The 17,406-nt window shown below is 37.5% G+C and overlaps 1 long non-coding RNA gene across 1 annotated transcript; it reads left to right on the forward strand.

The window, feature by feature from the left end:
- The first annotated feature begins 716 nt into the window (after positions 1-716).
- LOC135301870 (uncharacterized) lies at positions 717-17,149 on the forward strand. Its single transcript, XR_010363600.1, has 4 exons — positions 717-8,986; positions 11,652-11,714; positions 15,217-15,396; positions 16,994-17,149. It is a non-coding gene; the product is annotated as an uncharacterized LOC135301870 (long non-coding RNA).
- The last annotated feature ends 257 nt before the right edge of the window (positions 17,150-17,406 follow it).

The raw sequence follows: 17,406 nt of genomic DNA on the forward strand, positions 1-17,406 counted from the left end.
GGAGAGGGAAGCAAGCTGACAACTTCTAACAGCAGTTTGCACAACTGTAGTGGCCAAGGGAAGAGGAGAGGGAAGCAAGCTGACTTGTGCACCTTCATCTGCTGCACTGCTACTAACACAGCAGAGGCAGTTCTTACAGGCTGCCCTAGGGAAATGCGATATATTCTCCTTCATCTCAGAACTAAAGAGTACATTTTTCTTCAACCAATGAGAGACAAGCATCTTCATGTTAAGCATTCTTCCATGAACAATGTTAGACTGGTATCTTCAATCACCCATTCTTCATTCTATTCCAAAGTCAATTTTTTTTTTAATTGAATCATAATAAACTCAATTTTGCTGTCTTCTCTCAGGCCTTTGTAAATAAGGTCCCTTTTTTGAGTAATCATATTTTAGACATAAATTTTAATTTTTTTTTTAAACTCTGGCATTGCTTAGCTCAGGTAAGAGAAAAATAAAGTGTGAAATGGATTGTCAGATTCATCTGACCTAGTGACCCTGGGAATGTTTATGTGTTAAAAGCTTTGAAATGTTTTATACCCTTCCAAAATCAACCCTCACAAACTGTAACCTTGGACTCTAAATCCATTTTTTATGGTCAATGATACAAGTAAATGAAAACCCAATACTTTTTTCTTGTCTGCTACACTTCCATTCTCTTCGTAAGTGAAATTCAGGCTGCACTGAGACAATAGATGATTTGTCATTGATTCACTAAAATCAAAAAATATTTGGATTTTTTGCAGCTTCAATGGCTATTTTCTTAGTTACCTGGTTATAGTGGGAATTTCATATTAAGTTCACATACATATTCAAAATATGAGGTTTTGCACAATTAAATTTGGACAAACCTTCTTATTCAATTATTCACTATTCATTTGTGGGTTTCCATAATCAAGTAGTCAAATTACCATTGATACAGGATTTCTAAATATTGAAAAAATTGAAACTTGCCACCGTCTCTAGCAAATAGAGATTTTAATTTTAAAAACTTTGTTGCTGTTGTTGTTGTAGTACCAGATTTTTAACCAAGCACTTTATTTTTAGATATTTTACGTTACGGGCCAAGTTACTGATATCTCAGTAGATGTTACAGCTCTAAGTAAGGGAGTAGTGTCATCCCTATTTCCCAGGGATATAAAATCTCCTCACTCTAACCTCCCATATTTTCAGGCCATTCTGTTCCATTCAGTGACTCCCAGACTGAGCAGAACAACTTATGGTCTGAAAAGAAAACTAGAAAGTTATTCATCTTTGTTTCAAAAGTAATAAAAATGATGAACTGGAGCAGAAACAATGCAATGTCATAGGGGAGATTATATTGGAGCTGAATATTGAACTTGGTTCTCCTGGGTCTGTGCTAACCATGCTAACACCTTACCCTCCAATGCACTCTACCCGAGGCAGCTTCCAACAAAAGAAAGGCAAAACTTCTTGAGATTTTAGACAATGTTAGAGCTCATGAAATGCTCCCGACTAAATGCTACCTTGTCAAACTTAGAACTTTGTAAAAGAGTCACTTGCACTGAACTCCTTTTAAAATTCAGGTAAATAAAAGTGGTCTGATTAAGACACTGGTCAAGGGTTTTTCCCATGGAATGTTTACAAAATTATAAACTAGAGGCAATCAGAAGTGTAGGTTCCTGATGATTATGAAAAATAGATCATTTGTAGAATTTTCACTCAGAGGTCCTGTTTTTTGCAATCTGACTTTGCAAATACAGCCTTGTGTTCCTCTTCATTCACAAAACTTGTGTGAAGAGTGGGCTTCCAACTAGCCTTATGCCAAGACAAAATTCTGTCATGCACCAAGTTGCTTCATTCCTGGAAAAATTCTTCTGCATGGGTGAGGTAATCCCAAACACCCATCTACTCTGCAAGCAATAACAATGCAGGAGTATCATGTGTGGGAGGTGGAATCTGCATCAGATTGCCAAAACTGCTGTGTCTTTGCTTGGTAATCCTCAAAGAGCATGGCATTTGGTGGATATCTGAGAGGACATGAGAAGCTTGTTCATAGCTTAGCCTCTGTCTTTGTAGATCAAAGAGCAAACTTGTTTGGCTTGCTCTGAAACACACACAATCTGAAAATTAACATTTTCTTAGGAAATTAAAAGGACTAAGTATTTGTATTAGAAAACTATATCAGTCTTAACCTCTATATTCTACCAGCATAATGTCTTCATCAGGCTAAAATATTCTCTGCATCCAGATGAGGAATGTGGCTGGGCAATGGGGAATTCTGCAGGAGGAAAAAGAATGTTATTTTCCTTTTTTTCCTTCATATACCAGTTCATATTATCTGTCTCCATGCTTTCTTTCTCGAGAGCAGCAGGAGAAATAAACAAAACAAACAAAGAGAAGAAATGTAGCCCTTAGTAAATCTAGTGGTACCTAACCAGAGAAAGGTTTTCATTCCAAGTAGGAATTGTAATTTCTCTTATATAAAGCCCTGAAGTGGTGCAGAGAAGATGTTGCCACTTCAATTTGGTAAACACACATACAGGCTTTTTTCTTCCTTAAGCCATCAAGAATAGATACAGGTTTGTAAAACTTTGTCTTGTAATCTTTGCAAGTACACATGCAAGACAAATTTTAACAGCTGAGACTGCCTAGACTCACTTCAGCAGACTGCAGCTTTCCACAAAGGCGTTCTACAGCAGCTCAATAAGGTAATCCAAAACCAGCAGGAGGTGATCTGCTTTTTTTTACATTCAAAAAATAACTGCACAAAATGAAGTTAATTGTTCTCACATTTGCCCAGTTTTCAGATGAATTCCTGTATGATTTCTCTTTAGAGCATCCTGAATGAGAATCAAACGCATGGTTTCACACAGCAGCAATGAATCCAAGCAAGCTGGTCTGCCTCTCAACAGTGGTGAAAATGGGCATACTATCTTGGAACATGCTATGCAGCTGCTATATATGTATTATATGTCCACATGCCTTCAGTCAGGGTAAGGGCGGGTTATTTACAGCAGGAGGTGCTTGTGAGAGGTATCAGTTGTAGCAGGTACACAAGCCCTTCTCCCACTCCCACACCAGGCCGGGGGTCGCACAGAATGCCTCCGCAGGTCCTTCCTGTCCTTCTCTCAGCTCCTTCTCAGAGGAGGTGGGATCCAAAGCAGCACTCCAGTGCAGCAGCTTAGGGTCCTGAGGAAGTCATCAGCTCTCCATGGATGTCTGCCAGAACTGAGAGTGGCTCCTGTGGATGTTCGCATTGCACAAAATCCAGCTCCCATAGGAAACACCAAAAGTGAATGCCTTAAAAGCAACTTTATGGAGATTTTTTCCAGGCAGTCTTTTGGGCAGAAATACTTCTGAGATTCTGCAGAGGCTTTTCTTGCAAAAAATGTTCAAAATATTCACCTCATTGCCTGAGAGAACTGCTCTTTACTATCCAAGAGCTGTTCATGAGTGGATCTGTGACTCTGTGCCTATCTCCTCCCATGAGCATTTGTATTTTTTCTCAGCTATTAACACCTTGGTTAATTTTCCAAGATTAGAAGCAAGGCCTTAAGAATGACAAATGACAAACACTACTGAAAATAAAAGGGGAGAATGAAGAAGACAGGCCCCCAAAACAATATCTGCTTTGCTGGGATTTGATTCTGCTGAGGAATACTTTCTAGTGGATAAGAAGAAGTCATCACCTTTTCCAGATGATAAGAACCCATAATAGCTGTGCTCTCTGAGTCTCTTCTGAGTATCTGCTCTTTACTTTCTTCCAAATGAGTTCCTTGTAAAAATGTCACATTTTAGTGCTGCTCAAAGGATACTTAATATTCTTCTTTTCTTAAAAGAGCTGTGTATTCCCTGACATCTGAGATTTCTCTAATCAGCTCTGAAAATGGCCCTTCTTCTACATTGTTTTTCCTACTAAATTAGAAGGAAACACACAAAAAACCCTTCTAAACTGTATATTTCCTACTTGACATGGGGAAATAATGAGCTTTGGAAGCAACATTTTAATTACTGAGATTCTTCTGTTGACTAAAATATTACTAAAGATAAAGGATTTCCTGTAGTTAGGTTTTTAAAAAGTACTTACAAATCTAAGCATTGTACAGAATCTGACTCACTATCTTAGAAGCACCAAGCACGCCACTATGAACTTCCTGCTCATGATATGGAACATTATCAGGTTTAAACTGGTTTTAGTGGCATTTTTCAAACAGTGATGAAATAAAACCTGTAAGAAAACAGAATGTGTAGATCAGTGGAAAATACTATATTTCACAGCGTTTTACTCCAAACAGGGATAAAATGTAAAATCAGAATTATATTTATGCAATAATAATATGATTCCTTAATATTGGAACACCTACTGTTTTATATAAGAACATTAGAAAATATTGAAATGAAAAATATTGCCTTAAAATGGACATGTTAGCATTCAAATCTACAGTGATTCAAAATTATAGTTGGACTGAGAATTTTGTCTCATAAAAATGAGCCATTTTTCTTTACTTATATTTAATTAAATTTAATAAATTCAAATAAATTTTGTGTTAAAAATGGTGAAACATGTTGTACTAACATTTAAAAATTAATAAAACTATAGTCAGAAAATGCTCAAATGAAAATAATTATGATCTATTTTAAAGTAAAATAATTCATTAAATACATGCAGAGGTGCAAGTTTTGTAATACATTTTGAACCTGTAAAACTTAAATAGGGCAGAATTTTGCATGTGTGCAATTTAAAATGGTGTGAACATAACTCTTAATTTCCAAAGCTGCAGGTTAGGACAATAATTGTATTTAACATTGCTTATGAAGGAACATAAGCACTGCTGAGTGTGTTGAACTAATTTTAACTGATTTTTTCCAAAAAGTCAAGTTATTTTCCTTCCCTCCACAAGTATATCTAGAGCTCTGGAAGGCACAACACTCCAGCTCCATTACATACGTCATTACAAAAGCCCTCAAAGACACCAAGCACAGGAGCCACAGCTCCTGTGTATGGATGTATTGATACATCCCATGACAATCTGTTGGAGCGAAGAACAAAAAGCAGGACAGTGAAGAATGCACAGGAGGATCATGGATCTTTGCAGATTCTGCTATTCTGCAGTACAAAGTGCAAGAAGATCAACACCTACAAAGTTTGCTTGAGTTCTAAAATAAACAGCAAACTAGGTTTCCTACTATCCTGCAGACTGTGATGAAATTCCCTCCATGGATCCTAACAAAAAATTCCATGTTGCTTCCCCGGAAAAATGAATGAGGATTGTATCAATAGTCTTAAATAATAACAATAACATAGTTGAAACAAATTATAGATTCCATTTGAATATTTTAATAATTTTAGCTAATATATTTTAATTATTTGTTCATTTGTTTGAAAATATAAAAATTGTAAAAATAAAAATTTTGCAAATATTTTTTCCTTAATTGTTATATTTGTGTTTATGAACAGGTGGTACTCTATATGCGCCATAATTTTAAGAGTTACTTGGTTCCTACCAGAACAGCTCCATTTTGGTAAGTATGAAAAGCAAGACAAAAAGCAAAATCTTTGTGGTTTATTTCAGACTTTACAAGTTCTAGACATTGAATTTCTTGTAAGCTGAAGGGAAAAGGATGATGAAAATTGCAAAGATCATAAGGATGTTTGGTCTGTCTGAATGAAAATGTCACAATTCCCAAAAGACAGGAAATCTCAAGCTTATAAAGAATTCACCCTCAGCAAAAGAGATGAATACTTTAAAGACTCATCAGCACCTCTCCTGTGACATGCTCTAGCCTTAAAATGAACTTTGGTTTGGCAGAGCTGCAGAAAAATTGTGTAAGTCCTAGAGGAGGAGCAGTGAGTGGGTTAGTAAAAGGGAGAATAGGCATCAAGCAGGGAAAAGCAGAGGCATTTATACATATTATTTATTCCATATATCTAAGATAACCTAATTCTACCCAGAACCTGCCACAAAGCACTGTGGGGGAATCTGTGGGCACCCTCAGGGCCTGAAGTTGCTGTTTCTCTTTTATTGAGTTCTTTTCCAGTCTGCTCTTTCTTCAATTGCTGATACACAGCACTTAAACATGTGCAGCAATGGGAACCTGAGTTTAAGTGAGCAATGAATGGGTCCCTAAAATTTTATTAGGTTTGTCACTTCAGGGAGGGGTGAACATACATTTCCATACAAATGCACTTATCAGAAGCAGAAGAGGTGAAGAATAGCACATTAGACCAAAGAAGGAACTAAATGGATAAACTTCTCTGAGGACTTCTTTTTCTTTTGCTAAGCATCAGATCATATCAGCTTCTCTTCTTGCTGCTTGTAAGCACTTTCAAATCATATTGACAGTATAAAGCACTCCAGTGTTATATTGAATAGATTCTGTACCTCTTTAAACTTTGAATCTACTCAAAGGAATAATTCTTCAGGAACAATGCTGCATTTCTTCCACCCTCTCCTCATCTCCAGAGCCAGACTATTTGCTGCATGATGCTCTGTAGCTCAGTCCGAGCTATCAGTGATCTAGAACCATTACAGCAATCAGATGTGATCTGCTCTATCACCAGCAAATATGTTGCCAGAAAAATTTCAGATTACCACAATTCTTATACTAAGTTGGTGAAATTGTACATGTTATTTAAAGCATGCCTTGATTTTCAGTTCTGGAGTTGTATTTTCAAGCGGGCAATCTGTGTGGCTTAATTAGCAATTTTGTTTTATTGAGCAAGTCCATACTTTGCACAAATTATGAAGGTTGAATACAAAACATCAAGGTTGCATTTTTAGCAAGAAAATTTTGCACATGTAGCCGAAAGCCAAAATTTTAAGCTGATTTTTACTGCATGATGAATTAATCAAAAATTAGCTGTGGCCAAAGAGAAAATTTTGATCATTCATCCTTATGGCTGAAATGTCTACTGACCTCTCTCTCCTGTGCCAAAGCAGCTCCTATTACTGTGTTCCCACGACTCCCTCTGGTGGCAAACCTCTCATCCAAAGTGCCGGACAGCAGCTTCCCTTGGTTTTCTCTCTGATGTTTCATGGGGATTAAGACACATGCTGGTGGATTCTCAACTCATTCAGGCAGTGGAAATCCCATTAAAGTCTTTTGCTTGAGTTTTAAGAACTATATTTTTTTCTTAATTCCTATAAGAACTACCTCTTCAACCTAATAAAGAGACTATCATTACATATGCATAATGTTGAAAAGACTGTATAATAATGCTAATTTGAATAAATAATTTGTAAATACAAATAAGATTTCTGGTTTACATACTTCCATGTAGCCCACAACTATATATACACTTCAGAAATGGTCCTGGTTTTTCTCAGGCCAGGCTACTAAGGGCAAGACCCGCATCACAAATACAAAAACAGGACTTGACATTCCCAGTTGAATGTCATGCTAGGAACATTAAATGTTTATTTGCTTCCAAAGTGGGGAAATTTACAGCACTCAGTTATATAAAGGAACCTTAATGCCTCTTAACCCACTTCTACTTTAAAGGTTTTTCCTTCCCCTCCACTGGAGAGAGAGCTGCCCACCTGCTGCAGCCCTCGCAGCCCATCCTCCCTGCCTGCTGCATAGCAATGTGGCAGTGGAGCCTGGCAGTCTCTGTGTATAAGGAATCCCAGAAACCTGGTAGGAATCTGATGACAGAAGACCTGCCATAGCCTGGCTGGCCAACCAAACTGATTTAGTACCAAAATCATCTTACATAATTGAGTCACTTTAATGATGGCTAAAATAATTTGTTAATGTTGAATTACAACTTCTTTTCACTTGTGGCTTTTTCTTTCTTGTGCCCATCTGACCTCATCAAGCAATGCCAATGGCTAAAATATTACAAGAAATCACGGGTTTTAAAAAAAAATAATCTCCCTAAAACTTGCTGTTGAAAAGAAGAAAACACTTCTGTTTATCCTGCTGTCAAATAAAATGTGTTTATTGGTTACATTACAGAGATCAGATCATTAACAGGGGTTTTTGCAAGGGCACTGCATTGGTAAGTCACACACCATACCCATACCAAACATGTAATTCCTCCTCTCATCATGAATAAATCATCTTAGCTGAGAACAAAAGGATGATGTGCAAAAGCAGCATGACTGACCCAAAAGGCAGAATGGTAAGTGGTATGTCTGAGGAATGAAGGGAGAATGAGTTACAAAGCACTGTAACAGGATGATGATACACTGGTGCTCAAAATAGAGCAGGCTGCTGTTAAACCATAGTGTGCATTACTGGGAGGCTAAGGAGGTCTCTTTATGTTACCTCTGCTAAACAGGCTCCTACTATTTTTAACATTTTAATTCAGGTTATAATTCAGATCTCTCTTTCAGACACACATGCGTCCCTGCTGATATGTATGCCCACGATATGTGTGACATAATTTTCCATTGCCTAAAGTGGAAATTTTTATTCCAAGGCTGTTGTTATTCTAAAGAAAGGTAGTTCCAGTTACATGATCTTAGTGAATTCATTGTAACTAAAACTCTGGTCTTTATTCTGTAAGTATCTATGCATGGGCTTTTTATGCTTGAATTTTATTTATTATAAATGAATCATACCTTTGCAGCTCCCATGAAGAAGAAGCATGCCTTCTCCAGTGACATGGAAAGAGAATAATGGTGCAAATGGAACCTGAATGCATCAGTCCTGTCCCTGTCTGACAAAATAGAGTAAACCCTTGCAACATGCTTTGTCCTCTTCAGTTTGCCCTGTATTACAACTCCTTAGAGAAAATTGAGGACTACCAACAATAAAAATAAAGATCAGTACCAGAGATTATTCCTAGAGCCCAGTCCCATACCAATGTCATAATCATTTGGTTGCATTTTTCCATCCTGAAACTTTTTCTTTGTCCAAGTGGATATTTTCTACCTGCAGAGTGATTCAACTACAGCTGAAGGCAGAGCCTGCTAAATCAGCTGAAAGAAAGAGCACTCTCCTGGTAGAGAGACAGTGTGGATCCAAACATCTACAAATGCAGGAATGGGTAGAAATCAGAATTTCCTGTCCCTGGGTAAGTGCTTCCAAATGTCAGCTATATATGACCATGTTGATAATGAATTAAACAACAATATTTTCTGCAAAGTCTCTGGATTTTGTCTCAAGCATTCAGTGCTGGGGAGGCCAAAACCGAGCTGCTCTGTTCAGTGTGGAGTAGTTCGCATTGCAGCCTGGGAATGAGAAGAACCAAACAGAGCAAACACTCTAAAAGTGAGAACGATGCAATGGCTAAAATCCAGAATTTAGAAGGAAGGTTGTGGAAGAGCTGAGATTGTTGGTGGAGCTCGTGATCAGAAATATGGGTATCTCAAAGACTGACTGCTGCTAAGTGGGTAGGACCTATTATCAATATCTGTGGTGGTAAGACAAGGAACAGTAGCCTTTAATCAGATAGTTGGGCTAGATAAAAAGTGACATTTTCTTGCAGCAAAGTAATTACACACAAGAACAGCTCACCAGGGGAAGCAGTAAATTCTCCATCACCAGAATTCCTGAGCTACAGGTTGGATACAGATACAAACTCATTCAGCCTAGTGCTAGCAGAGGATTTGATGACCTTCAGCTTCCACTTCTAATGCTATTTTTCTAGGTGTTAGGACTTTCAGAGCACATCTGAGGGGTGAACTGAGGTGAAAAGTCCCCTTAACTCTGGATTGCAATAGATGTTCTTCAGGGAATATATTTTGCACATGTCCAAGTGAAGTTAAGATGCCTGTATTTAGGTGCCTGAGGAACTTTCAGAGTAACCTTGAAAAAATCTCCAGGATAAGGCAAGAGGAAGGTGCTCTTTGCAAAGATGATTTAGATACAACGTAAATTAAGCTGAGTGCAGTAATATTCATTCACAGTGTATTGGAATGTGACAAGGAGAGAATTTTAGACTTCAGTGAAGCACAACTAGCTAATAATAACAATTGCATAGTTTACTTATGGATGTAAATTTTCATGGGTTCCTCAGGGCCAGTAAAGCCAAGAACCAAAAAAATTTTCTTTTCCCAAGTCTGCAACAAAATCATGCAATCATATACACAAAAACCTACAGTTAATTCTAGATGGATAATTTCTTACCCAAGTGGTAAATGTGTGCAACTCAGGCTTAAATATGGTATAATTCAGGAACAAACTCCTTTCCATACCTAAATAAGACTAAGTGTCCACAGTCTATCTGTTCCACTTTTTCTTCCTGCTCTGCTTCTTCATTAACCAGTCCAGCACTTACCCCGAGTGCTCCAGAGGTGGCTCCTCTTTTAGATTCTTCTAAACTATCTGAATGAACAGAAACCATAATTGCCTAGTGTACATATCAGGATCTCCTTGAATATAGCTGTTTTTAAGTACAACATTGATGGTGCATCCTTAGGTAAAACTACAGTGTTCAGGACTACATACACTTAGCCATTTATCAAAGGATAATGTGAGTATAGATTCATGGTCTGATACATCCAGGTATTTTTCTCTGCAACTCCCTGAACCATTACCTGTCAACACATTCTTGGTAAAAGTGGATCTTGTTAGTGGATATAATTTTTTGTATAAAAATACATATATCAGTGGCATCATATGTAATGAAGACACACAAAATATCATTTGAAGGATACACTTGTTCTTCTGTGACTTTATTCATCCAAAAAGTCCTGTGGAATAGACATAATTAGCATTGCTCAAGTATTTTATTTCTTCCCGGGATTAAAGCACAAATTGTCACATTACACCTCAGCCATTACTTCTAGCCCCAATCCTATCTCTCCTCTCTCCTTACCCCAACATTCCTTCTCTTTCCCCAGCCTTGCTATTTCCCCAACCACAATCTGCAGCCCAGCCGCAGAGATGGGACAGCAGGTGGCCAAGGGTTAGGTTACCTCACTGTAGGTTTGCTGGCATTGTGGAAGGGTACTTAGCAAGGCTCATTCAGACCCTTTTGCCAAGAGCCTGGTCTCTGACCATGGCACATTCTGGCACCAGGAACATTTCCCTCTGTGTGCCCTCTTCATGGCTGGTTTTTAACTCCACATGTCACAGTTTATCCTGCACACATGGCCACAGGTTGCAGCTGTGTGTGGGTGGATGCTGGAGTGCCAGGGTTGACCAAATCTCCATCTCATTAAGATCTGTGGTCATTCCTACTGATGCAGCAATGTTACTGAGACACTTGGAGAAGAGTGGTTTGTTGACATATTGCAAAAGCATGTACTTTTTTTAACAGGTAGTTAAACTATTAAAGGCAGTGTTCTCATTCCTGTAAATGAGCTCATTGCCTTAGTCTAGGAGAAATTATGCATATAGACAGGAAACTGATTCAACAATTTTTTTTAAGGTCCTATTAGTTTGCCAAGGTTAAAGGATCATATTTATATATAGGTTGGTTCTGGGAATAGACTTTGTTTGAGTTTGTCAGATAGGACAAAAACCTGCTTCCCATAGGTAGTTTTGCTATCTACCAGGGTAACTTCTTTCCCTAAGTTGCTTCTGAATAATCATTTTTTCATCACCTTCTTTTCTCTGTTATTCTCTGGTCACTGGATACTTTATTTTTCACTTACTGCAACATTTTTCATGTGCATTTCGAATCTACTTCTTAAAATCCTTGGTGATTTAACGAAATTCATATGACTTTGATTTCTTTCCAGAATTGCAGCATAAAACATATTTCCTATCCTCTCTTTGATGTTTTGCTTTAGGGGAATATTCTTTAGATGGACTATTCTTAAATGACACCCTCTGTGGAGACTCTATTCCTTTCTGTAAGTACATTTTAAGTTCCTTCTTAGTAGTGAACTCTAGTATTCACCTTTAATGTCACCCTGCTTATCACATCAAAGCAGTGTTTGTCCGCAGTGCTCCACAGAGGTGTAATGAACAGTATGTCTGAAAAAACATCCAAAGATGTGCATGTGAGTACATTTCAGTGGGGTATCTCCTGAAATCACCCTACTTGAAACAGAACTAACTGCACTCCTTTCCAAATTAGCAAATTTGTGTCCAAGCTGAAATAACTTACCAAATTCCTGTCTAGATGAATAAAACTCCTCAGAAAACCCTGTGGTGAGAGACATGAAGCCTGGAGAGAAGTGAGCTCCTCTGAAGCCTTGTAGACTGTCTCCTGGGTGGGAATGGCAGGGTGGAGCAGCTCTGTTAGTCAGCACTGCTTCTCCAAGCACAGGTCATAGAGGCCCCCGTGCTGCTACACGTGTGGCGACTGTCCTTTGTGCTGGAGTCTCGCTATTTTTGAATCACAGGAAGGTCAGATATTTCAGATCACAATCTCACTAGAGATGACTAAGTGTTTTCATAACATATGCATTTCTCAGTAGCCTGCTACCACTGTAATTCATGCTGTTCAGCCCCTAAAGACTGATTCTGAAATAGTCTCTTCCCCAGGCAAGCACCTCCCCAGCTGGAGAGTTCAGAGCGCCCGGGCAAGGGCAGACAAGCAGAGTGCTGCTCCAAAGGCACCTTCAGGGCTGATGCGTTTGACATTGTTTTGCTTACACTTTCTGCTGTAAATCAAGATGACACTCAGGAAATTAATATATAGAGCCCCTTTATTGACCCACTACATCCCGTTAGCAGCTCAGAGACCAGCTGGGAGCACTTGCTTGCCAAAGCTTCCCATCGACATCAGGAAAGCATGAAGCTTTTAATCAGACCACACAGAGAGAATTTTTTTAACCTCTTTTCCCCACACTTCATCACTTTTCCCTCACTAGTGTTGTTGGCCTTGGTGTTTTGTAATCCAGTAAAGATTCGTTCTTAGAAAAAAAATGTCAAATCCATCAAATTCTAATGCCTCATTTGAAACCATTCAAAAAACAGCATACATGAAATAAGGACTTTCATTGTGATTTTCAGTGATTAAATATATATCAGAAAGATGTCATAGGGACACTGCACCAAAAATTTAATGTTTGGAGGGGGAAGTATATAATATGTTCTTTAATAGAACATTTTCTCTGCACTTTGTCCACACTATACTTATTGGTAAAGATAATTTTTCAAAAATAATTGCTATTGGAGCTGTTCATAGTATTAGTTTTAATAAATTTATCCAGTTATAATAAATATGTGCCTTTCAAAGACCTAAAAGGGAAGGCATTCAATATTTCTTGCCTCTAATTTTAGTATGATCTGATTTTCCTCTGGTTGCCTTTCCAAACACCTGGGGCCAGCCATATGAGTAAATTAGATTGTGCTAAAATGCATATTAATGAAGCTCAAGCAATGACTCCCTAAAGGGACAGTAAAACTATATATAGCTCCTTTTTTTCCCTTCTCTTGGTTAATGTGCCTTTCAACACATTTAGATCCAAGTAAAATCACGCCATTCTGGAATAGCCAAACAAAACAAAACAAAACAAAACAAAACAAAACAAAACAAAACAAAACAAAACAACAAAGAAACTTAAAAACTGAGAAGCATGTTTATTTGAAGTATCTAAATGATCAATCCTTTTAATACTTGCATTTTAAAATTGTTTCCTATTAAAAATTAATTTTCTATTAATTGATTTATCCTGTGAGAAAAATAGAATATCAAGACATTTGGGCTAGTAAGAAGTGGCATACTTTTAAATCGCCTATGGCAATCTCTGCATTCTCTTCTGTATTATGAAAACCCAATTACTAATTATAATGGATGGCTGTGGATGGCAACAAACTATTATCACATGTGACATGAAGAGTTTTGGAAAAGGACATAGTACTAAATCCCAGTTCCTCAAGAAAGTCCAGTGTGGCTATCAGGGATTGTCTACAACAGCATTTTGGTCTGGACAAGGTGGGTGTTTTTTAAGTGGATCACTGCTGACTGTGTCTTGGTTAACATCACAGAGTGGTCAAAGAGCACACGGATCTGATTCATGGAGGAGAAACTAAACTGGAAGATAGACTCAAAAGGCACATTGAAAGTGCCCTGACTGCTAATGAGCATTCAGCTCACAGAAAGAGAATAAGTGAAGACTAAACTGGAAACCTCCTAAATGTGTGGGCACTGGGTCCTCAGCACCACCACTTTTAAGCCAGGTAGATGCAGAGGAGACTGCTTGAGTGTCTAGGGAAGCCCAGGTTATCATACCAGAAAAAAATTGGTTTGGTTATTAAAAAACAGGATTAGAAAGGATGTGACTCAGTTATTAACTGCAGGAAGGGAAGAGAAGTACCAAGTCACAAAGCAAACAGACACGAAAACAAGTATTAATTACTTACATCCTAGAAATTAGAAGGAAGATCTAAACACAGATCTAAGGATTAGAAAGAGTATCTAAACAAAACTGAACTTTTGCAGCAACCTTTCAACTGGAATATCATGGCTCATGAGAGCTCCAAACATTTTTAAAATGCAGTTTGTAGAAGGAATTGTATATTTTTTTTTTATTTGTATAAGTGTAGGAGGCAGAATATGAGAGTTTAATCTGTTTGAATGTGATGATTCATTTCTAAGCATTTTCAAAGCACTTGTCTAAGTTCTCCTTCTTGCTATAATCAAACCACTTTTTAAACAGGTTCAAGTAATTTTAAGTGCCTTTCAGTGTAAAAAGAGAGGGGAAATATAACTTACCACTAAAAAAATTGAGCAGATCTTTAGGATGAAGAATAATATCTCTGCTAAACTGTGTATTTGTTAATTGCTTACAGCAAACTCTGCACTTCTCTCTTTTAAGGTACTCTAGTACCTGTATGTAATGGATAACAATTTCAAACATTGTCTTTACAAACAGCGCAATTGCAGCTTGTGGATCTGCATGCCAGTAATTGTTAGTCATCAGTCCTGCCCAGTTATGTATTTATTTTTATTGCACATTGAAAAGCATATCAGAAGAGGCAATCAGGAACAGTGACACTCAGATTCAGTGGCTACTTTTCCAAGAGTTGCCTGTCAGCCAGAGTCTTTGCCGTGATGATTTTCAATTAGAAAGAGGAGGTGTGTATTCAAGAAGATTTCATAGAGTTATTCAGGTTTTCATTTTCTTCTGAGCACTCCTTCAGAGTCAACATTTGAAAATACAGGCTAAAACCTCTCTCTGTATTTAATGAAATTTACTTCTTTTATTCCACTCCTCTCTCAGTGAAATTAAAACTTTAACTGTGCCAAAGCCTTACTTGTTACTTTAGGAACAGCATTCAATTTTACAACTATTGACATTTCATTTTGAGTGTTTCATTATTACCATTATTTGCTTTCTTCCCCCACTGCTTGTGCTGTTTCCTTCTCCTCAAACACTCACCCTCTTGCTTTTCTCTTTGAAGACAATCCCAGCCTCTCCTTGCCACTGTGAGTCATGTTTGGAGTCCATTGTTTTCCACCACCAAGAACTGCAGGAACAAGTATCTGCTACGTTTCTCCCCTCTCCCTCCTCACTACTACTTATCTCTAGGAGCAGGCAAAACATGTCTGTCATCTCCTGAGGCTGAGCAACTGTTCTTGAGGTAGGTATCCTGCTAGGAAGGGATCATTTGTTTCCACTGATTCATCTGGACATCCAGGACACTGGCAAAATTTGACTCACTTACGTGAACACTTCTGTGCTAGCCATCCTTGATGTGGATAAAACTGGAATTAACACTGTTTCCTCCAAGAGGAAATTATTTTGCAAAGGTGCTGGCATTACTCATGATGAAATAGGAAATGAAATGGTAGAACAAAGTCCACCCACATATAGGTGCACAGGCAAAGAATTCTCTCACCTGGAAACAATCCATGGGCACTATGAAGGAAAATATGCAATTTCAGTATGTTCTCTCAGGAATGAAACATTAAATCAGAGCTCTCACAGAATTTCCTGAGACTCTGCTCTTATTCTATAACCATAGGATGGTTTAATTAGGCTTTGTAAAACTAAAATGCCAAAAATAAATTTGTGCATGTATTAATAAATGTAGAATTTCAAACTGAAAATAGTGAAAAAGCATGATTTAGCTAAGATTTTTTTACTACATCTGACAGCATCTTTCTATAAAAGCAAGTTCACGTCAGTTAAATTGCTCTTGGAAAAATTAAAACTTTTGCATAAATATGTAAGACCTTTAACTTCTCATCTTTTATGTTTTAATTGTATGGAAAAACATTTTGCTAAAGTAATTTTGTGCATTTAACTTTGAAGCAGTTTTAAAAAGTCAATGACATGGTTTTAAAATATAGCACATGAAACGATATTTCCATCAACATGCAGCAGTTGCCATAAACAGCCTTAATTTCCAGTCTAAATTAATGCTCTAAATATATTCAGACAAATTAATGCAATGGAAAATTATAGAACCCAAATTGTATATTTATTTACTGCAACATGTTTCACTTGCATCTCATCTGCCATTCATACAAGGTTACTTCAAGTTTAATAATTTTTCCCCTTTTCATGCTTAAATGGAGAGGAAGACATGTCTCCAAATGCTCATAACTGAGCTGAAAAACATATTTTGGACTAATCTGTTCACTAATCAGCAATATTATTTCCTATATACCATACATTATAATTTCATTTCAATTGTTACTGCTGTGTTCAGCTGTTTAAGACTTTAAGTAAGTCAACAATAAGTAAAATTGCTTTTTCAGATTATGTGTGGGCTGTTTTTGAAGCAGCCAGCCCTAGAAAGTGAACTGAGGTGCAGAGAATCACCAGTACATGTGCAGGGGTTTTTCACTGTCTGTCTCCTGGTAACAGCTTTGCAATTGGTTTTGGAGTGGCACACAGTGCAGGCAGTCTCAACTGGGGCACTGCTGAGACTGGCTTCACTGAGACAGGGTTGTATTCTTTGAGGACAGGATTTCTAACAGCAAAGAAAACCCTCTTAGATAATGATATACCATTGATCATCTCAGATTGGGACAATAGAAAGTAGATTACCTCCCCCAGCAATTGCAAATGCTGAAAATCAAAAGTGGTGAGTGGTAAAATGTATTTCATTGTCCTAAAAAAGAGAAGGCTTTTACTTTATTAGAAAGTAAGGCATGGTTTCTATGAGACAGCAGACTGTCCTCTGATTTTCCAGATTATTTTAAAATGAAGCTTTTTTTCTCTTCTTTTAGACATTATAGCTTACTATAAACAGAAACCTTAATTTTTCAGTATGCCACCTGTCTGACAGAAGGGAATGAGGAACAATTGCTGGCTGTGGATTTCACAGGGAGCTGGAAAAGACAATGAAAAATGAACCAAGTTATGTTTGATACAGGAAAATGAAAATAAACCATTTATGAGCACCAGAATTAATAGCTGTCTTTTATATATATATATATATATATATATATATATATATATATATATATATTTCATTATATCTCACAATTGAATTACAGTAGCCTCACTTTCTTTCTGGTACCTCTCAAATCTCTCACTTGTCACACTATGCCATGTTGTGAGGAGCTGGGGGTGGGAATGATACCAATACACTGAGGATCTTCTGCCCCTGCATGTCCATGTGAGCCAAAGAGAACTGCTC

Source organism: Passer domesticus, chromosome 5, assembly GCF_036417665.1.
Source record: "Passer domesticus isolate bPasDom1 chromosome 5, bPasDom1.hap1, whole genome shotgun sequence".
NCBI classification, from domain to species: domain Eukaryota; kingdom Metazoa; phylum Chordata; class Aves; order Passeriformes; family Passeridae; genus Passer; species Passer domesticus.